Source organism: Agelaius tricolor, unplaced genomic scaffold, assembly GCF_023055355.1.
Source record: "Agelaius tricolor isolate 1412-34295 unplaced genomic scaffold, bAgeTri1.0.p SCAF_36, whole genome shotgun sequence".
Lineage (NCBI taxonomy): Eukaryota > Metazoa > Chordata > Aves > Passeriformes > Icteridae > Agelaius > Agelaius tricolor.
Window position 1 is genome coordinate 5,002,433 of NW_027269296.1, and position 21,337 is coordinate 5,023,769.

At 62.3% G+C, this 21,337-nt stretch overlaps 1 protein-coding gene across 21 annotated transcripts in view; it reads left to right on the forward strand.

Annotated features, from left to right (window-relative positions):
* Positions 1-21,337, forward strand: part of FOXO6 (forkhead box O6) — a 47,002-nt gene that overhangs the window by 19,395 nt on the left and 6,270 nt on the right. The window lies entirely within an intron of this gene.

The window sequence follows — 21,337 nt, forward strand, 5'->3', positions numbered from 1 at the left end:
GGATTCAGGGATGGAGGAGGTTTGGCTGTTCCTGGGCTCTGGGCAGGGATGGAGGATAGAGGAATAGAGGAATGGGGGCTTGGAGGGTGAAGGGATTCAGGGAGGGAGGATGGAGGAGGTTTGGCTATTCTGGGCTGTGGGGAGGGATGGGGGCATGGAGAGTGAAGGGATTCAGAAATTCAGAGATGGAGGATGGAGGGATGGAGGAGGTTTGGCTGTTCCTGGGTTGTGGGCAGGGATGGGGGATAGAGGGATGGAGGGATGGGGGCTTGGAGAGTGAAGGGATGGAGGAATGGAGGAATGGAGGAGGTTTGGCTGTTCTCAGGCTTTGGGCAGGGATGGAGGACAGAGGGATGAGGGCATGGAGAGTGAAGGGATTCAGGGAGGGAGGATGGAGGAGGTTTGGCTGTTCCTGGGCTGTGGCCAGGGATGGAGGGAGCATTGCCAGGTGATTGCCAAGATGCCAGGGCTCGGGGGGATGGTGGTGGGCAGGGTTTGCATGGTTGGTGTCTCCCCAGGAGTGCTGGTCTGGGGGGTCCCAGCCCCAGGGCTGCCTGCCCCAGTGTTCAGTGGGCAGATCCCAGTCAGCAGCCAGACCTGCTGGGCTGTGGGACTCAGAGGGTAAAGTGGCTGAAAGGGGAAGCAGGAGAAGGGCAGGCAGGAGGCAAATCCAGTGGGTTAAATGGGATCCTGGCAGTCTGGGATCACAGGGACTCTTGCTTTTACCATAGGAAATGTTTTTAAAGATCAGGAAGGTGAAATCAGCTTCTGTACTGGACCTCAAATCCCAGAATCCCAAACTGGTTTGGGTTGGAAGGGACCTTAAAGCTCACCCTGTCCCACCCCTGCCATGGCAGGGCCACCTCCCACTGTGCCAGGTGCTGCCAGCCCCAATGTCCAGCCTGGCCTTGGGCACTGCCAGGGCTCCAGGGGCAGCCACAGCTGCTCTGGGCACCCTGTGCCAGGCCCTGCCCACCCTCACAGGGAGGAATTTCTTCCCAATATCCCATCTAACCCTGTCCCCTGGCAGTTCAGTGGGAAATTCCCATTTTCCAGGGGGTGTCAGGGGTGCAGGTTGTGCTCAGCTCTGCCACGTGGGCAGCCCCATCTCCCACCCTCCCCAGACCCCGCTGTGGATGGGTGTCAGCCTGTGTCACCCTGCAGGTCCTGGCAGGGCAGCAGCAGTGATGAGGCTGGCACTGGGGATGGGGGGACAGCCCTGCACCCCCGTGACACCCCTGGATGAGTTCTGGATGGAGCACACCACAGTGTGTGTGCCCACAGCAGGGTGGGGCTGGGGACAGCGTGGGGGGACAGTGACTGTGTGGGCAGCATGAAGAGGGGACAGTGATCCTGAGGGTAGCATGAGGGGGGGGACAGTGACCCTGGGGGTATCATGAGGGGGGGACAGTGACAATGTGGGCAGGATTGGGGGGGACAGTGACCTTTGGGGCAGGATGAGGGGGGGACAGTGATCCTGAGGGTAGCATGGAGGGGACAGTGACCTGTGGGCAGCATGGGGGGGACAGTGACCATGTGGGAGTGATGAAGGGGACAGTGATCTCTTCCCTCCTTGGCTTGGCACTGGGATCTGTGCTCAGGAGGGGCTCGGGGGGCGCTGCCAGCGGCCGTGACCCAGCTCGTGGGAAGGGGAAAATCCCATCGAGGCCCTGGTGGAGCCGCAGGAGAGGCCAGGGCACGGTCAGGGCCGGGGACAGCCAGGGCTGGGGACGGTCACGGCGGGGTGCAGAGGGCTCCGGGAGGCTGCAGGGCTGGGGTGGAGGTGCGAAGGGAGGCGAGCGGGGAGCGAACAAAAGCTGCATTGAGTGACAGAGCCCGGCCGCCAGCGGAGCAGGAGCCCGGCCAGGAAAAACAGCCCTGGAGCGGGGAGCAGCACATCGTGTCCCTGGCCGCGGCCGCCGCGCTCGCTCGGGACATTCTGTAGCGGAGGAGCTGGCGCGGGCACGGCTGGCTCGGGCTGACCCCGGGACAGCGCGGGGGCTCCGGCAGCGCTGCCCCGGCCCGACGGTACCGCGGGACCGAGCCCGGTACCGAACCTGGGGCCCTGCCGGCTCCGGGTACCGCGGGACCGAGCCCGGTACCGAACCCGGTACACTGGGGACCTACCGGCTCTGGGCACCCGGTACCGAACCCAGTACCGAACCAGGTACACTCGGACCCTGCCGGCTCTGGGCACCCGGTACCGAACCCGGTACCGAACCCGGTACATTCGGACCCTGCGGGCTCTGGGCACCGAGCTCGGTACGGGCACTCGGCACTCGGAACCTGCTTGCTCTAGGTACCGCGGTACCGAACCCGGTACCGGCACTCGGAGCTTGCCGGCTCTCGGTACCACGGTACCGAGCCCGGTACCGGCTCTCGGACCCTGCTGGCTCGGGGTACCGGCACTCGGACCCTGCTGGCTCTGGGTACTGTGGTACCGAGCCTGGTACTGGCACCGGGACCCTGCCAGCTCTGGGTACAGCAGTACCGAACCCGGTACCGGCACTCGGAGACTGCCGGCACTTGGAGCACCGCGGTACCGAGCCCGGTACCGGCTCTCGGCTCTCGGGGTACCGCAGTACCGAGCCGGTACCAGCGCTGGGTCCCTGCTGGCACTCGGAGCACCGCGGTACCGAGCCGGTACCGGCACTGGGTCCCTGCCGGCTCTGGGTACCGCGGTACGGAGCCGGTACCGACACTGGGTCCCTGCCGGCTCTGGGTACCGCGGTACGGAGCCGGTACCGACACTGGGTCCCTGCCGGCTCTGGGTACCGCGGTACCGAGCCGGTACCGGCACTGGGTCCCTGCCGGCCCGGGCCCGGCGCTGGAGCAGGCGCGGGGCGGGGACGCAGCCGGGGAGCGGGCGCCGTGCCCAGGAATTCGAGGATGGTTTGCAGGCGGCGCTGCCCGGGCAGCAGCGGCTAATTCAGGCTAATTCAATTACAGCTCCGTGTCACGGAGCCGGGCCCGGCGGCTGGGGGCCCCGCGGGCAGGGGTGGCCTCTGAAGGGCTGCCAGGTCCCCCGGACACCGCGATGGGGGTGTCCTGTCACCCCCAGCTCTGCTGGGAGAACCTCAGGCAGGAAAATTCCCATTTTCCCACTGGAAAATGGAAATTTCCCACTAAACTGACAGAGGGCAAGGATGGATGGTATTGGGAAGAAATTCCTCCCTGTGAGGGTGGGCAGGCCCTGGCACAGGGTGCCCAGAGCAGCTGTGGCTGCCCCTGGAGCCCTGGCAGTGCCCAAGGCCAGGCTGGACAGGGCTTGGAGCAGCCTGGGGCAGTGGGAGGTGCCCCTGCCATGGCAGGATGAGCTTTAAGGTGCCTTCCAACCCCCAGACTGCCACCACACAGGCAGGGCATTGTACCCAGACTGGCACCACAGAGACAGGGTGTTATACCCAGACTGGCACTACAGGCAGGGCATTGTACCCATCCTAGCACCATAGGCAGGGCATTGTACCCAGACTGCCACCATAGGCAGGGCATTGTACCCATCCTAGCACCATAGGCAGGGCATTGTACCCAGCCTGGCACCACAGGCAGGGCATTGTACCCAGACTGCCACCACAGAGACAGGGTGTTATACCCATCCTGGCACCATAGGCAGGGCATTGTACCCATCCTGGCACCATAGGCAGCGTGTTGTACCCAGCCTGGCACCATAGGCAGGGCATTGTACCCATCCTGGCACCATAGGCAGGGCATTGTACCCAGCCTGGCACCATAGGCAGGGTGTTGTACCCAGCCTGGCACCACAGGCAGGGCATTGTACCCAGCCTGGCACCACAGAGACAGGGTGTTATACCCAGACTGGCACCACAGGCAGGGCATTGTACCCATCCTGGCACCATAGGCAGCGTGTTGTACCCAGCCTGGCACCATAGGCAGGGCATTGTACCCATCCTGGCACCATAGGCAGGGCATTGTACCCAGACTGGCACTACAGGCAGGGTGTTGTACCCAGCCTGGCACCACAGGCAGGGCATTGTACCCAGCCTGGCACCACAGGCAGCGTGTTGTACCCAGCCTGGCACCATAGGCAGGGCATTGTACCCAGACTGGCACCATAGGCAGGATGTTGTACCCAGCCTGGCACCACAGGCAGGTGCCCACAGCCTGGGGGTGCTGAGGTGTGGCCCCGGGTGCTCAGACCCCTCAGGTTGGCTTCCAGAGGGAAGAAGAGTCGTGAGGAGCTGTTTTCCTGCAGGGAGGTGTGATTTCCCCTTCCTTCCACACCTCCTCCCTGTGCCTGCTCATCCTGGCTTCCACCCCAGCCCTGCTGCAACCCCCACCTCCCAGGAACACCCTAAAATTAACACCCAGGGGGCTGTGGATGGGTTCAAGCCCCCGGTCCAGGCTCAGGGTGCTGTCAGTGCAGTGCAGAGCTGCTTTTGCTGGTGCTTTGAGCACTGGCTCCTTCTGCCCGTTTTTGGGCATTTGGTGACACCCTCCCGCTCAGACACCTTTTTTTGGTAGTTTTATTTCCAAGTGTCTGATTCCTCTGACTGCCACACAAACCCCACGAGCACTGTGGGCCTGGGGAAGGTCCTGGGGCTGATCCCACAGCCCGAGGCATCCCTGCCAGTTTGTAGGGGACCCCTTATTGTGGGCTTTTGCTCCAGGGAGACCCACCAGCAATAAAAACCAGCCCTGAGGGTGCTGCAGGCCTGGCCCAGAGCATCTCCTGTTCCTCCTGGCTGCAGGAGGGCCGGTGCCCCATGGCCCGAGGGGCAGTGCGGGGTGGATCCCGATGCACCGGCTGCCTCGGCAGCTCTGGCTGATGTAATTTTTGCCATTACAGATAGAACTGCTCTGCCTCGGGTGGCAGACTCCCCCAAGGCAGGCAGGAGGGGGTTGTTGTGTTCCTGTTGCTTTGCAGCAGCCTACAGGGATCCCGCTGCCTCCCCAGGGTGGCTGCCTGCTTCCCCTCCTCCTCCTCCTCCTCCTCCTCCTCCTCCTCCTCCTCCTCCTCCTTCTCGGGCTGCCTGTGCTGGCTGAGCCCTTCCCAGAGCCATGCTTGGGGGGCAGAGGATGCACCACAATTGCCCCGTGGCTCGTTGTTAGCCCTGGTGCTGCTGCTTTGTGGCACAATTCCCTCATCCCGCTGCCTGCACCTGGGGAGCATCCCTGGATCCTGCAGGGAGCCCTGCAGTGGCTGTGCCTGTGGCTTTCCTGCCACCCCGTGTGATCAAACAGCCTCAGAGCAGGGGAACACCCTGCCCGGGGGATGGAGCATCCCTGGCGGCAGAGTTTGGGAAAACGGGAAAAATCTTGAGTGGTCCCTGGTGCTTTCAGCCCTGGGAGGGAGCAGCAGAGGCTGTGATGGAGCTGGAGGTGGCACAGGGGTGCAGAAATCCCTGGGAGGGAGCAGCAGAGGCTGTGATGGAGCTGGAGGTGGCACAGGGGTGCAGAAATCCCTGGGAGGGAGCAGCAGCTCCCTGTGATGGAGCTGGAGGTGGCACAGGGCCCAGAGCTCCCCCTCGGTGCTGTGGGCTCGCTGGCAGCCCCTGAAGGGAGGAGCTGCAGCTCCTGCTTGGGGCACCTCCTGCATCCCTGCTGGGTGTCCCCAGGGTGTCTGAGCAGGGTTTGATGTGCCCGGCCTCGGGCTGGGAGCAGGGGAATGAACGTGTCCTGGGTGTTGTTTTTTGGGGAGCCAGGAGTGGGGGGCAGTGAGAGAGTGCCCAGCCAGAGCTGGGGCGTGGTGGCTTCTCTGTCCCTGCTGCAGCAGCCCAGGTGTGGTGGCAATGTCCCCAAGGGGAATGTCCCCAAGGGGAATGTCCCCTCCTTGTCATTCCCCCAGGGGGCTGGCAATGGGAGAGCAACCTCAGGGCAGCCCAGGTGGGGTGGCAATGTCCCCAAGGGGAATGTCCCCAAGGGGAATGTCCCCTCTTTGCCACCTCACCAGTGTCCCGGGGGGATGGCAATGGAAGAGTCACCTCAGGGCAGCCCAGGTGGGGTGGCAATGTCCCCAAGGGGAATGTCCCCAAGGGGAATGTCCCCTCCTTGTCGTTGTCCCAGGGGGCTGGCAATGGGAGGGCCAACTTCAGGGGAATGTCTCAAGGAGAATGTCCCCTCTTTGTCACCTCACCAGTGCCCCGGGGAGATGGCAATGGGAGAGCAACCTCAGGGCAGCCTAGGTGGGGTGGCACTGTCCCCAAGGGCAATGTCCCCAAGGGCAATGTCCCCAAGGGGAATGTCCCCTCCTTGTCATTGCCCCAGGCAGAGTTGGCAATGGGAGAGCCAGGGCAGCCTAGTGGGGTGGCACTGTCCCCAAGGAGAATGTCCCCTCCTTGTCATTGCCCCAGGGGGCTGGCAATGGAAGAGCCACCTCAGGGCAGCCTAGGTGGGGTGGCACTGTCCCCAAGGGCAATGTTCCCAAGGGGAATGTCCCCTCCTTGTCATTGCCCCAGGCAGAGTTGGCAATGGGAGGGCCAGGGCAGCCTAGTGGGGTGGCACTGTCCCCAAGGGCATTGTCCCCAAGAGCACTGTCCCCAAGAGCACTGTCCCCAAGGGCAATGTCCCCAAGGGCACTGTCCCCAAGGGCAATGTCCCCAAGGACAATGTCCCCAAGAGCAATGTCCCCTCCTCGTCTATCCCCAGGGGGCTGGCAATGGCAGAGCCAACCTCGGTGCCCCCAGGCCGTGTGCCACAGGGCACCAGCCCCTCTGGGCTGCAGTGCCAGGCCCCCAGCCCAGCACCCCCTCACCTGCAGGATGTCTCCTGCTGTTTCCGTGGCAACGGCGGCGCTGCCATCCCGCACACCTCGGGCAGAGTTTCCCTGCCTCCCCTGCGATGTCATCGCTGCTGTTTCCCGGGTAACCCAGCACCGGGAGCTCCTCCAGGCAGGTGCTGGGGGTCCCCAGCTGCCTCCTGCTGTGCCCAGCCTCTCACACAGCCCTGCTGGGCTGGCCTTGGCTGCTGGGCACAGGCTGGCAACTCCCAGAGCTGCTCTTTCCAAGGCAGGGATGGAAGGATGAGGCACCAGCCTGGCAGGAAGTGTCCCCATTTGTCATGGCTTAAGCCCTGTGGCACCAAATACCCCACCCTGGTAGGATGGGGAGAGAGCTGTGAGCAGGTAAAAAAAAAACCATGGTTGAGATAAGAACAGTTTAACAAATGGAATAATGAAATGAGAGAGAGGGGAGAGAGGTAAAGAAATAAACTCCAATTGAAACAATAAACACAAGGTCTCCCTCCAGCTGCTGCCCCTGAAATTGGTGCCTCAATCCCCCAATTTAGATATTGGGAACCAATATCTAAATTGAACCCATCCCAGCCCAGTGGGCAGCTGCCCATGCCCTGTGAGCAGCTTTGCCCTGTCCCAGCCCAGCTGGCATGTGCTGCTGTTGGGGAAGGTGAAACAGGAAAGCCTTGTAAATATGATTGCCTGGCAAAAGATTTTGAGAATATGGAAACTCTAAGTGAGATTGAAATGAAAGCAAGCTTTGAGATCCCTCAGTTCCTGAACAACTGGCAAACAATGGCATGGCCAGCTGAAGGTGATCCCCTTTTGATCAAACAATCCCCTCTGCTTGCAGACAGGCCCAAGGCTCAGAGCAGAGCCTGCCAGCTTGGCAGAAGGGGCCCAAAGAGGAGTTTTTAAGGTTTAAAATGTAACCTAGTGTGGTAAGGTAATGATTCTTATTAGTATGGATTCTCATCAGTATGGAAATGCTGTAGGATTTGTATCTTGGACTAGATTGGTTAGTGAGAATCAGAATATTCAGCACAGAAGATTTATGGTATTGTAATGGGAACCTCGCTCTCTTACCCCTTTTACTCCCTTACCCTTTTACTCTCTCCCCCTCTCACCCTCTCTCCCCCTCTCTTCTCTCAGCCCTGCTCTGAGCTGTGGCTGGCAGCTCCCAGCAGGGCCCTGCCCCCAGGCCCTTTGCAATAAACCCCAAGTTCCAGCCCTGCCTGCAGAGATCTCTGCTCTCTGTCCATCCTGCCCATCCTGCCCCCATCTCCCCTGCACCCCCACTCCCTGTACACATCCTGGGGGGGCCAGACACCCCTAAACCCCACAGCATCAGGGCAGGGCAGGCTGGAGCCTCCCAGGAGGGGCAGTTCCAAGGGCTGTCTCCAGCCGTGGCTGCAGAGCCAGGACATTCCCGTGTGCTCAGCCCTGCCCGGGGAATGTTTGGATGAAACCCGAGCCTGCAGCGGCCCGGCCAGCGCTTCCCCCTGGATCCTCTGCTGTGCCCCATGGGCTGGGCTGGGAAATGCTCTGGGCTGGTTTTGGGGAGCCCTGCTGGCAGCCAGCCCCTCTCCTTCACAGGATCCCTTGGGAGCAGCATCCAGGGCATCCAGACACCCCATCCTGCAGAGCCCCTGGACCAGGGGAGCGTCCTAAAAATCCCCCTTTTCCCATCCATCAGTGGGGCTGTGGCTTTTCTCACCCATCAGTGGGGCTGTGCCCTTCTCCTCCCATCAGTGGGGCTGTGCCCTTTTCCCATCCATCAGTGGGGCTGTGCCCTTCTCCTCCCATCAGTGGGGCTGTGCCCTTTTCCCACCCTGTGCCCTTTTCCCACCCTTTGCCCTTTTCCCCCCATCAGTGGGGCAGTGCCCACAAGCAGCAGTGAGTTTGTTGGTGATATCAGGGCTTTGTGGGGTGACACCAGAGATGCCTGAGGTGGCACCAGGGCTCAGGCACAGCAGTGCTGGGCAGAGCTGTGCCCGGTGGGTGCCCGGAGCTGCTGGGTCCTGGCAGTGCCTGGGGGGCATTGGGAGTGTGAGAGGGCTTTGTCCCTGGCACAAAGACATTCTGGGGCACAGGGGGGCTTTGAGCCCACCCTTGGGCAGCTGCTGAGCGTGGGGGAAGGCTCCCCTCCTCCTCATCATCCTCCTCCTCCTGGCTGGCTCTGCTGGGAGTGAGCACAGGCTGTGGGACCCACCTGGAGCTGGCATTGGCAGGTGCAGAGGAGTAGAAAAAAGGGACAGCTGAGCGAGCAGGGGTGGCAGGGGACATAGGAGGGGGTCTGGGGGTGGGGGGCACAGGAGGGGCTGTGACTGCAGGTGTCCTGTGCAGGGTGGTGCTGGTTGAGCCATTAGAGTGTGACTGGAGCAGTGTGTGACACCCCTTGGCAGGCTGGGGACATCCTGGGCAGGGCTGTGACCCAGCCAGGGCTGTCATTGCCAGGTGCAGAGCAAATGGACAAAAAGGGTCAGCTGAGCCAGCAGGGGTGGCAGGGGACACAGGAGGGGCTGTGACTGCAGGTGCCCTGTGCAGGGTGGTGCTCATTGTGCCATGGGGGTGTCACTGGAGCCGTGTGTGACACCCCTTGGCAGGCTGGGGACATCCCGGGCAGGGCTGTGACCCACCCAGGCTGCTGCAGGGCTGGGGGCTGTTCCTTCAGCCCCCTGGGGTGGTTTTTACCTGTCCCCTACCACGCCTTTGCCTTTGGCTCCTGCCCATCACCCAACAGGGGCTGTGGCTGCCACCCCGGGGCACAGCAGGGATGGATCCCCATCCCCTTCACCCCCTGGACCCTACACAGGAGCCACCCCAGCTGTGAGCCCCTCACCCCTAAGAGCATCTCCCTTGGGGAGACCCCCAGGGTTCTGTGGGGTGTTCACAGAGCCGTGGTTTGGGTTTGGAGCGACCTCAAAGCCCACCCAGTGCCACCCCTGCCATGGCAGGGACACCTCCCACTGTGCCAGGTGCTCCAGCCCTGTCCAGGCTGGCTTTGGGCACTGCCAGGGATGGTTTGGAGCATTTTGGAGGCTTTCAGTGTGTGCTGGCAGGGAGGAGGCTCTGCCTTGAGGGCTGCCTAGCACTGAACAGCAGCTTGGGGACAGCAGGGACAGCTCAGAGCCTGCCAGGGTGCCATGGGCTCAGCTAGATGGACTCAACCCCACCACTGGCTGGAAACTGCTCCTCATTTTCAGAGCTGTTTTTTAAATAGTCCTTCTTGCCACGTTTCTGCACAGCAAGTCCCCGTGGGGAGGATTTTCTCCCTTAGAGGCATCACTGAACCCTCCCCTGCTCCACCCTCTGGGCCTGAATTCTGCAAACTGCTACAAACATTTGTTTGCTTGAGCAGCTGGGATTTTATTTTATTATTTTTTTTAATTTTTAGAATAAAACAGTTCCATGAAGGATCTCCCAGCCAAGGGCAGTTGGTGGCAGGGATGTCCCTGCTGTCCTGGCCACCCCTCTGGTCCCCATCCCCTCAGGGATGAGAGCCCTGAGTTCTCCCAAGCCTTTGCCATCTGTGCTTGCTGCTGGTGGGGTGAAAGCTCTTGCAGGAGGAAATTCCTGCCTGGGTGGATGATGAGGCCCTGGCACAGAGCAGCTGTGGCTGCCCCTGGATCCCTGGCAGTGCCCAAGGCCAGGCTGGGAGAGACCTGGGACAGTAGGAGGTGTCCCTGCCATGGCAGGGGTGGAAAGGGATGGGATTTAAGATCCCTTCCAAACCAGTCTGGGATTCTCTGACTCTATTTGACAAGCAAAAAGCCCCTTTCCATGCAGGGCCAGAGCAGCTCCTCATCTCCAGGAGCTGCCCTGGGGCTCGTGGAGTCTGTCCATGCTGGGGGATCTGTCCATGCTGGGGGAGTCTGTCCCTGCTGGGGGATCTGTCCTGTCTGGGGCAGTCTGTCTGTCTGGGGCAGTCTGTCCCTCTGGGGGATGATCTGTCCCTGCTGGGGAGTCTGTCTGGGCTGGGGCAGTCTGTCCCTGCTCAGGGTGTCTGTCCCTCTGGGGGATCTGTCCCTGCTGGGGAGTCTGTCCCTGCTGGAGCAGTCTGTCTGTCTGGGGCAGTCTGTCCCTGCTCAGGGTGTCTGTCCCTGCTCCAGCACAGCCCCGTGGGGTCCTGGTGGGACGTGGCTGTTGGAGAGGGCCTGGCTTTGCTCTGTGGCCCCTTGCAAGCCCCGTGGCTGCAGGGCACAGCACAGAGGGACTTGGGGCACCCCTGGGGGGCTGCTCTCCTGGGGGGGGGGATGGGGGCAGGAGGGGAACCCCTGGAGCAGAGTGGGAGGACAGGGGGGGATATGGGAGAACATAGGGGGGATATGGGGGAATAGGTGGGGACCACAGGGGGAACACAGAGGGGTGTGGGGAGACATGGGAGGAACATGGGGGAAACATGGGGGAACAGGGGGGAACACAGGGGGACATGGGGACAACAAGGGGGAACATGGGGGGACATGGGAGGGATGTGGGGGAATATGGGGGGAACATGGGGAGAACAGAGGGGAACAGGGAGGGAACATGGAGACAACAAGGGGGAACGTGGGGGACACAGAGGGACATGGGGAGATGCAGGGGGAACACAGGGGAACAATGGGGGAACAGGGGGAGAACATGGGGGCACACAGGGGAAACATGAGGGGACACGGGGGGACACTGTGGGACATGGGGGGACATGGGGGGGATATAAGGGAATAGCTGGGGAACACGGGGGGACATGGAGGGACACGGGAGGACATGGAGGGACACGGGGGACACCAGGGGACACCAGGGGACACCAGGGGCCACGTGTGCCCCGGTGCTGTCTCCCTGCCCAGCCCTCCCTGGCTCGCTAGGAACAGCCCAGCTCAGAGGCAGCTCCAGGCTGGAAATCCAGTCAGCCCTGGTGGTATAGACAGGGGAGGATGAGGATGAGGATGAGGATGAGGATGAGGATGAGGATGAGGATGAGGATGAGGATGAGGATGAGGATGAGCTGGGCTCCCCATCCCAGCTCTGGTGCTCCTGCTGCTACCCAGCTCGGGGGGCTGCGTTGCTCAGTGAGCCGGGCAGGGTGGTGGCACGGGGGTGACGTGGCTGTGTCCCTCCAGGTGGCACGGGGGTGCCATGTGGCTGTGTCCCTCCAGGTGACCCAGGGGTGAGATGTGGCTGTGTCCCTCCAGGTGACCCAGGGGTGCCATGTGGCTGTGTCCCTCCAGGTGACCCAAAGGTGCCATGTGGCTGTGTCCCTCCAGATGACACGGGGGTGACATGTCCTGTGTCCCTCCAGGTGACCCAGAGGTGACATGTGGCTGTGTCCCTCCAGGTAACACGGGGGTGACATGTGGCTGTGTCCCTCCAGGTGACCCAGGGGTGACATGTGGCTGTGTCCCTCCAGGTGACGCAGGGGTGCCATGTGGCTGTGTCCCTCCAGGTGGCACGGGGGTGACATGTGGCTGTGTCCCTCCAGGTGACCCAGAGGTGCCATGTGGCTGTGTCCCTCCAGGTGACCCAGGGGTGACATGTCCTGTGTCCCTCCAGGTGACACGGGGGTGACATGTCCTGTGTCCCTCCAGGTGACACGGGGGTGCCATGTGGCTGTGTCCCTCCAGGTGGCACGGGGGTGACATGTCCTGTGTCCCTTCAGGAGACCCAGGGGTGGCGTTTCATGGCACCACACCTCGCTGTGGGTCATGGGGTGGTGCGGGCTGAGCGCTGCTGCTCCCCTTCCTCCCGCAGGCGGTGAGGAGGAGGAGGAGGAGGAGGAGTGGGCGGTTTTCCTGCAGGAACAGCCAGCTCCTCTGCTGCTGGGGCTCAGCATCCTGCTCGGGGCACCTCCTGCATCCCTGCTGGGCGTCCCCGGGCTCCCAGCAGGGTTTGATGCGCCTCGCCTCGGGCTGGGAGCAGCTCAGGGCTCTCTGAGCACAGCCAGGAGTGCCTGGGGGCACTGGGACACCGCTGTCCCCAGGCAGCCCCAGCCCCAGCAGGGACATCAAGCGGTGCCCGAGGAAAAGGGAGCGCTGCTGCTTTAATGATTTGGCTGCGGTGAGAACTTGGTGTGGAGGAAATTGAACCCAGGGGAAAAACTCCTGTAATTCCATGCAAAAACGGCACGGCAGCTCAGCTCGGGGTGATTTACTGCAGCTGTTTTGGTGGGCAGCTCTGGGCTGTCATTAGAGCATTACGGGGTAACAGAGGGTCCCCCAAGGGTCTGAGCTGGCCTCAGCTGCTGCAGGGGGGTCTGGGCAGGCAGGGAGTGCTCAGGGTGGGGTTTGTCCCCAAAGGAGGGGCTGATGTCCCTTAGCTGGATGTGGGCACTCTGCAGAGCTGTGCTGGCACCTGGAGCCCAGCCCTGGGCAGTCCCACCCTGTGCCAGCCCCTCTCTCAGCCCCCACAGCATCCCTGGGGCTGGCTGAGAGCTGGGTGGGCACTGGGGGTGAGCAGACCCCTGGCCCTCTGGAACGTTCCGGGCAGGGATGGAAGTGGGCAGGGGTCCTGGCTGTGGGATTGATGGGGGTAGCACGGTGGGGATGGACAGAGAGCAGAGATCTCTGCAGCCAGGGCTGGAACTTGGGGTTTATTGCAAAGGGCCTGGGTGCAGGGCCCTGCTGGGAGCTGCCAGGCACAGCTCAGAGCAGGCCTGGGAGAGGAGAGGGTGAGAGAGGGTGAGAGAGTGAGAGAGTAAAAGGGTAAGGGAGTAAAAGGCAAGAGCTAAGAGACAAAAGGTAAGAGCAAAGACTTAAGAGCACGAGGTTCCCATTACAATACCATAAATCTTCTTCTGTGCTGAATATTCTGATTCTCACTAACCAATCTAGTCCAAGATACAAATCCTACAGCATTTCCATACAGCCTATAAGAATCATTCCATTACCACACTGGGTTACATTTTAAACCCTACAAACTCCTCTTTGGGCCCCTTCTGCCAAGCTGGCAGGGTCTGCTCTGGGCCTTGGGCCTGTCTGCAAGCAGAGGGGATTGTTTGATCCAAAGGGGATCACCTTCAGCTGGCCATGCCATTGTTTTCCAGTTGTTCAGGAATTGAGGGATCTCAGAGCTTGCTTTCATTTCAATCTCACTTAGAGTTTCCATATTCTCAACATCTTTTGCCAGGCAATCACATTTACGAGGCTTTCCTGTTTCACCTTCCCCAACACTGTCTGTCCCCTGCCAGCCCTGCAGTGGCACCTGCAGTGACCCCACAGCCAGAGAGGGTCCAGCACCGTGGGGCTGTGCCCCTGGCAGGTACCCGGTGCCAGGGCAGCTGCAGCTGGGTGCCCACAGCTCTGTGGGGCTCCTGCAGGAACTGGGGAAAGGCTGGGCTCTCCCCAAACATCCCCCAGTCCCATATGGGGGTCCCCAGCTCCCCAGCCCTGCCCCAGAGGGATCCCTGTGCCTGCTCGTTATCCTCAGCCCTGCCCTGATCTAATGAGCCCTCTGGGGAGGGTGTGGGGCTCCAGGGGGTGCTGGGGCATTGGCAGGGGTGTGGTTCTGCACACAGGCTGCACAGGGATCGCTTCCATCCTCATCATCACCCCCGGGCTCCTCTTCTGCCCCTCAGGTCAGCCCTTGGAGGGTGGGCAGCACAGACCTTGGGCTGGTGGGGCAGGACAGGCGCTGTGGGGTGATGGGACCTGTCCCAGCTCTGCTGGACCAGCTCTGGTGGCCCCTCCTGTCCTGACCCAGCCTGGGAACTGCTGTGGCTGGAGAAGGCGTCACTCAGGGCGGCTTTGGGGCTGCTCTGGCCCCACCAGGAGAAGCCCAGGGCACCGGGGGGGGGGAGATGTTTGTGCAGGCTGTGGTAGCTGGATTGACCAGGCAGGTGTTCCCCAGCACTGAAATCACTCAGTACCAGCCCTAGTTCTGTATCCATCCATCCATCCATCCATCCATCCATCCATCCATCCATCATCCATCCATCCATCCATCATCCATCCATCCATCCATCCATCCGTGGCATAGGGGTGGCACACACTGGGGTGGCACACAGGGGTCAGGGGGTGTTCAGGGGTGGCATAGGGATGGCACAGGGGTCGGGGGTGGCACAGGGGTGTTCAGGGATGACACGGAGGGGCTGGGGGGTGTTCAGGGGTGGCACAGGAGTGGCACGGGGGGGCACAGGGATGACACAGGGGTGGCATACAGGGGTCGAGGGTGTTCAGGGGTGGCACAGGGATGGCACAGGAGTAGCACAGGGATGACACAGGGGTAGCACACAGGGGCCGGGGGTGGCACAGGGGTATTCAGTGGTGGCACAGGGGGGGCACAGGGGTGGCACACAGGGGCCTGGGGGGTGTTCAGGGGTGGCACGGGGGGGGCACAGGGGTGGCACACAGGGGCCTGGGGGGTGTTCAGGGCGGGTTCAGGCCGCAGCACGCCATGCCCAGCTGTCCCGGGCTGTGCGCACACCTCGGGGGTCATTAGCGGTCCCTAATGAGCTGTCGGCGGCGCTGGGAGCGCGGGGGGGAGGCGGGGATGTTCCGGCCGTGCCGCCCCGGGCTCCTCGCGTGTCGGCCACCTGCCCCTCGCAGCTCTAATGGGCATTTGCTTCAATTAGCAGCGCGTCAGCCCCGCTCTGCTCAGCCGGAGCGCTGACCCGAACGCGCCGCCGCCGGCCAGAGCCCCGCGCCGGGGGGCGGCTGCTCCCCCTGCCGTGCTCCCCTTGCCCCTGCCTCCCTCTGCCTCTGCTCCCTCTGCCTCTGCTCCCTCTGCCCCTGCTCCCTCTGCCCTGCCCCTCTTCCCTCTGCCCCTGCCTCCCTCTGCCTCTGCTCCCCCTGCCCTGCTCCCCTTGCCCCTGCTCCCCCTGCCTCCCCCTGCCCCTGCCTCCCTCTGCCTCTGCTCCCCCTGCCCCTGTTCCCCCTGCCCTGCTCCCCCTGCCCTGCCCCTGCTCCCCCTGTCCCTTCTCCCCCTGCCCCTGCTTCCCCTGCCCCTGCTTCCCTCTGCCTCTGCTCCCCCTGCCCCTGCCTCCCTCTGCTTCCCCCTGCTCTGCCTCCCCCTGCCCCTTCCCGTTCCCCTTCCCCTATCCCTGCCCCTGCCTCCCTTTGCCTGTCCCTTCTCCTGCCCCTTCTCCTGTTCCTGTTCCTGTTCCTGTCCCTGCCCCTGCCTCCCCCTGCCTGGCTCCACGGGCTTCCCCTTGCTGGGTTCACCCACCCAGGGAGAGCTGGTGTGGTCCAGGATGGTGTGGGGCTGGTGTGGGCGGGAACGGTGTGGGGCTCATGTGGGTCAGGATGCTGTGGATTAGGCTGATGTGGGGTGGGCTGATAGGGTCAGGAAGGTGTAGATTGGGCTGGTATGGGGATGCTGATATGGGGTGCACTGATATGGGGTAACCTGATACGGGGTGTGCTGATGTGGGTCAGGATGTGTAGATTGGGCTGATGTGGGGTGCCCCTGCAGGCACAGGGGCTGGTGGCTCTCTGCAGCTGCCTGCCTGTGGCCCAGCACAGGGTCCCCTCCTGCCCTCGTGGGCCATCCATCCCTGGCACTGTGGGCAGCCCTGCCACGTGTGCCAGCTGCCACCTGCTCACCTGACAGGCCTGGGCACTGCTCGGGGTGGCCGTGCCAGGGCTGGGGGCTGAGCTCAGCCACTGGTGACACCAATGCAGGGAGCAGGGCTGCCCGTGCCCAGGGCATGGTGCCAGCAGGTGCCTGAGCCATTTTTGGGGTGAATATGATGTTTTTGGCAGTGTCCCATGCCACCACCCTCCCTGTACATCACCCTCAGGGATGAAGCCCCACTGAGGGGGTTGGCAGCCTCTGCCCTCTGCAATATTTCCTCCAGCAGTGGCAATTTTGTTGTGCAAGGAGTGAATAAGGATCAATTAACCCCTGGAGCCGTCCTTGTGCTGCTGGCAGAGCTCTTGTTAGCGTCCCTGTCCCCATCCCTATCCCTGTCCCTGTCCCTTTCCCTGTCCCTTTCCTTGTCCCTGTTCCCCTGTCCCCATCCCTGTCCCTATCCCTGCCCCTTTCTCTGTCCCTGACCCCATCCCTGTCTCTGCCCCTGTCCCTTTCCTTGCCCCTGTCCCTGTGTCCCTGTCCCTGTGTCCCTGTCCCTTTCCTTGTCCCTGTGTCCCTGTCCCTGTCCCTTTCCTTGCTCCCGTCCCTGTGTCCCTGTCCCTGTGTCCCTGTCCCTTTCCTTGCTCCCGTCCCTGTGTCCCTGTCCCTGTGTCCCTGTCCCTTTCTTTGTCCCTGTCCCTACCCCTTGTCCCTGTCCCTGCTTCCTCCTGCCATTGGTGCTGAGCCCACACCAGGTAACAACCATCGGGCTCCTTGGCTGGGTGGCCCAGCAGCCTGGACAGACAGACAGACAGACAGACAGACTGACCTCTGACAGCAGGTGTGGGGAGCAGCTGGGGTTGGGTTTTGCTTGAAAACACTTGGTGCTGGGCACAGGGGAGGGGTGGCAGCTCGGGGGGCACAGCAGAGGGTGCAGGGATGTGCCAGGGATGGGGAGGGCCCCAGAGCCCAGCCTGGTTTGCTCTCCCCGCTCTGCCCAGGGCCTGCTCCTGTTCTTGCACTCCTTTTGCCCCCCCTGGTCCCCTCAGGGCACGCAGGGGAGAGCTCAGCCCCACTGCCAGGCTGGGGTGGCACCCTGGCACCTGCTGCTGGCCTGGGCATGGGTCTGAGTCCTGGGCTCAGTACCCATGTGGGTGGCTCATTTCGGGGTCTGAGGTTCATCTTGGGGCTTGATGCTCATTTTGGGGTCTGAGCTTTATCTCAGGGCTCAATGCTCATTTCAGGGTCTGGGGTTCATCTCAGGGCTCAATGCTCATTTCAGGGTCTGAGGTTCATCTTGGGGCTCGATGCTCATTTTGGGGTCTGAGTTTTATCTCAGGGCTCAATGCTCATTCTGGGGCCTGGGGTTCCTCTCAGGGCTTGATGCTCATTTCGGGGCCCAGGGTTCATCTCAGGGCTCGATGCTCATTTTGGGGCCTGGGGTTCATCTCAGGAATCGATGTTCATTTTGGGGTCCGAGGTTCATCTCGGGGCTCAATGCTCATTTCGGGGCCCAGGGTTCATCTCAGGGCTCAATGCTCATTTTGGGGCCTGGGGTTCATCTCAGGGATTGATGCTCATTTCGGGGTCTGAGCTTTATCTCGGGGCTCAATGCTCATTTCGGAGTCTGGGGTTCATCTCAGGGCTCAATGCTCATTTTGGGGCCTGGGGTTGGTCTCGGGGCTCGATGCTCATTTTGGGGCCTGGGGTTCATCTCGGGGCTCGATGCTCATTTCAGGCGTCCTCCCTCGGGGCGTGAGGCTCTCCCGCAGCATCCTTGTCATCCTCACCGTCGCTGCCAGCTGCCCATTGACAGTCGAGGCACTCTCCCGAACAATGGGTCCGGCTAATCCCGTTACAATGGCACTAATTGCTAATCAGACCGATTTCACACTGCCGGCTCCCCTGACAATGAGGCTCGCCGGGGGAGGGCCGCTGGGGGGGTGAGGGGCTCTGTGGGTGCCCGCAGCCCCCCCTCCGGCCCCGCAGACGGGCACTGCCCTGGCACCGCGGTGTTCCAGCCTGGCAAAGCCCCCGGCAGCTGGCATGGGCTGGCACGGGCTCAGCCTCGTCCTGCCCTGGTGCCAGCCAGGCTGGGCAGGGGGTCCGGGGCACCTGCAGCCCCGGTGCCACCTCCAGCCCGCCCTTGTGCTCCCCAGAGCATCCCGGCCCCCTCGGCTGAGCTGCGGGGGCGGGCGGGGGTCCACGGTGCAGGTGTCATCTCTGGCAGGGGTTGTATGTCACCCCTGTCACAGGCTGTGTGTCACCCCCAGCACAGGCTGGGTGTCACCCTGGCATGGTCTGTATGTCACCCTGGCATGGGCTGGCTGTCACCTCTGTCATGGGCTGGCTGTCAGCCCTGACATGGGCTGTGTGTCACCCCCAGCACAGGCTGGGTGTCACTGCTGTCATGGGCTGTGTGTCACCCCTAGCACAGGCTGGGTGTCACCCCTGGCAGGGCTGGGTGTCACTGCTGTCATGGGCTGGGTGTCACCTTGACATGGGCTGGGTGTCACCCCTAGCACAGGCTGACTGTCACCCTTGTCACAGGCTGGGTGTCACCCCTGTCATGGGCTATGTGTCACGCCTGTCACTGGCTCTATGTCATGCCTAGCACGGGCTGGGTGTCACTGGTGTCAGGGGCTGTGTGTCACTGGTGTCACAGGCTGGGTGTCACCCCCAGCATGGGCTGAGTGTCCCCCCTGTCACAGGCTGTGTGTCACCCCCAGCAGGGCTGGCTCTGAGCCCTGACCAATGCCCTTGCCTGGTGCTGTTTGGGGTTTGGGCACTGGGGGCTGTGGGGCTGGGTTAGCAGTGAGCGGCTGAGCCATGGGGACAGGCAGGGGTGACAGGGGGACAGAGGGGCACAGCATGGGCACAGAGCACGGCCAGCCCTGCAAGAAGCGCTGCAGGGCAGGGAGTGGTGCCAAAGGCGCCGTGGGTGCCCTGGGGCTGGCACCATCCTCTCCTGACCCCAGGCCACCCCCTGCCAAGGCAGCTGCCGTCCCCTGTGTGTCAGGAGGACACTGCCAGGGTGCTGTGGGACGCTGGGTGCCTGGGGCTGCCCGGGTGAGGCAGGTCCTGCTGATAATCAGCTCCTGCCCACCCCAGCCCTGCTCCCTGCGCCCTGAGCCTCGGGCAGCGAGCGTGCCGGGGTGCTAATGAGGAGAGAGCCGGGTGTGCTGCACCTTGCACTTAATTGCTGCTGGCTTCTGGCTCTTAATGAAGCTCGGCTGCGGGAGAAGCAGCAGCCTCTCCTCGTCTCCTCTGCCTCGGGCAGCCTGACCCTGCCAGCCCTGTGCCCTGCCTCGGGGCTCTGGGGTGCCCTGTGCTCCTCTGGGGTGGGAGGGGGCTGTAGCAGAGGATGCTGAATGTCACCCCCGTGCAGCTGTGACATGCCCAGAGCCCATCCCCTGTCCCCGTGCTCTGCATGGCAGCTCCAGCCCTGCTGCAGCATCTCCTGCCTCCTGTGCCGGGCAGGCTGGCAGTGCTGGCAGGGAGGGACTGTGGCTGTGGCAGGGTCCCCGCTCCTGCCAGGGCCCAGCAGTGACTGAGCATCGCTCCTGCAAGCCCAGTTTGGCATCCCCAGTTCCCCATGGTCTGTGGGTGCAGGGCAGCGCCGTGGGGCTGAGCTGGCTGCTGGCCCTGGCCCTGCCAGGCAGTGACAACCTCTGCTGTGCTTCTGTCCCTGCTGCTTGGACAGTGGCTGGGTCCTGGATGGGAGCTTGGATCATCCTGTCCAATGATGGGCAGGATGGCAGTTTGGTCCTGGATGGGAAGGGAGTTTGGATCATCCTGTCCAATGATGGACAGGATGGCAGTTTGGTCCTGGATAGGATGGGAGCTTGGATCATCCTGTCCAATGATGGATGGGATGGCAGTTTGGTCCTGGATGGGAAGGGAGTTTGGATCATCCTGTGGCTTAAGGAGAGCTGCTGGAAGGGTCAGGGGGTGTCAAGGCCAGGGCTTGACCTGCTCTGCTGGCAGGTGGTGAGCCCTGTTTGGGCAGCTGTGTCCCAACCACCCCTGAGCCCCCTCCCCAGCCGTGCAGGAAGGGGTTAATGGCTGGCCCATACCTGCAGTTGCATTTTAAAGATGTGAAATTAAAGCCCGTAATTTATTCTCCCCACACACGAAGGAGCAATTAGTTCTAAACACGGCTTAATCAGTCAGTGCGAGATTGATTTCTGTAGACTTGGATTTGGTGGCTGCTGGCGAGGAGCCAGCCTGGGAGCAATCTCCAAATAAATGAAGTGCAGAGAAGTAAGCCATTACATAATATGATAGATGAGGCTGGAGCTCACTTGCCTCTTCATTAGTATTCCACTGTACACCACAACAGCACCAAACTTTCTCCCCTCTGCCGTGGGTTCCTCCCCCTCCTCGTCCTTCTGCCCCTCCTGCAGCTGGGAAGGGGCTGGGGAGGGGTCTCCCCTCTCCAGGAGGCCCTGGCCAGCCCCGAGCCTTTGGGCAGACGTGGGGAAGGGTCTCTGTGCTGCAGACTCCTCCCTGGGCTCTGCATCTTGCCTTTGTCCTCTGGGGAAACTGAGGCACAGGGAGCTGGGCTGGCATCCCTTGAGCTGCATGTCAGCAGGGAGAGGCAGGTGACAGAGAACCCCAGGATGCTTTGGGTTGGGAGGCACCTCAAAGCTCATCCCATCCCATCCCATCCCATCCCATCCCATCCCATCCCATCCCACCCCTGCCATGGCAGGGCCACCTCCCACTGTCCCAGGGGCTCCAGCCTGGCTTTGGGCACTGCCAGGGCTCCAGGGGCAGCCACAGCTGCTCTGGGCACCCTGGCAGAGCCCAAACCTCTCCAACCAGGCCTTGCCAGGCTACAAACCCCTGTGGAAAATGGCACTGGGGGCACCTGGAACCATGCAGGAAATCATTCTTTCCTTGCCTTTCTCCATTTGCTGCAATGGTTTTTGGTGCTGGTTTCCATCCTGGATTGAGGAATGGGAATGCCAGAGTGGTTTGGGTGGGAAGGGATCTTCAATGCCAGCTCATTGCAGCCCAGGGCCACCTCCCACTGTGCCAGGTGCTGCCAGCCCCAATGTCCAGCCTGGCCTTGGGCACTGCCAGGGCTCCAGGGGCAGCCCCAGCTGCTCTGGCAATTCCAGCCCAGCCCCTGCCCACCCTGCCAGGGAACAATTCCCAATT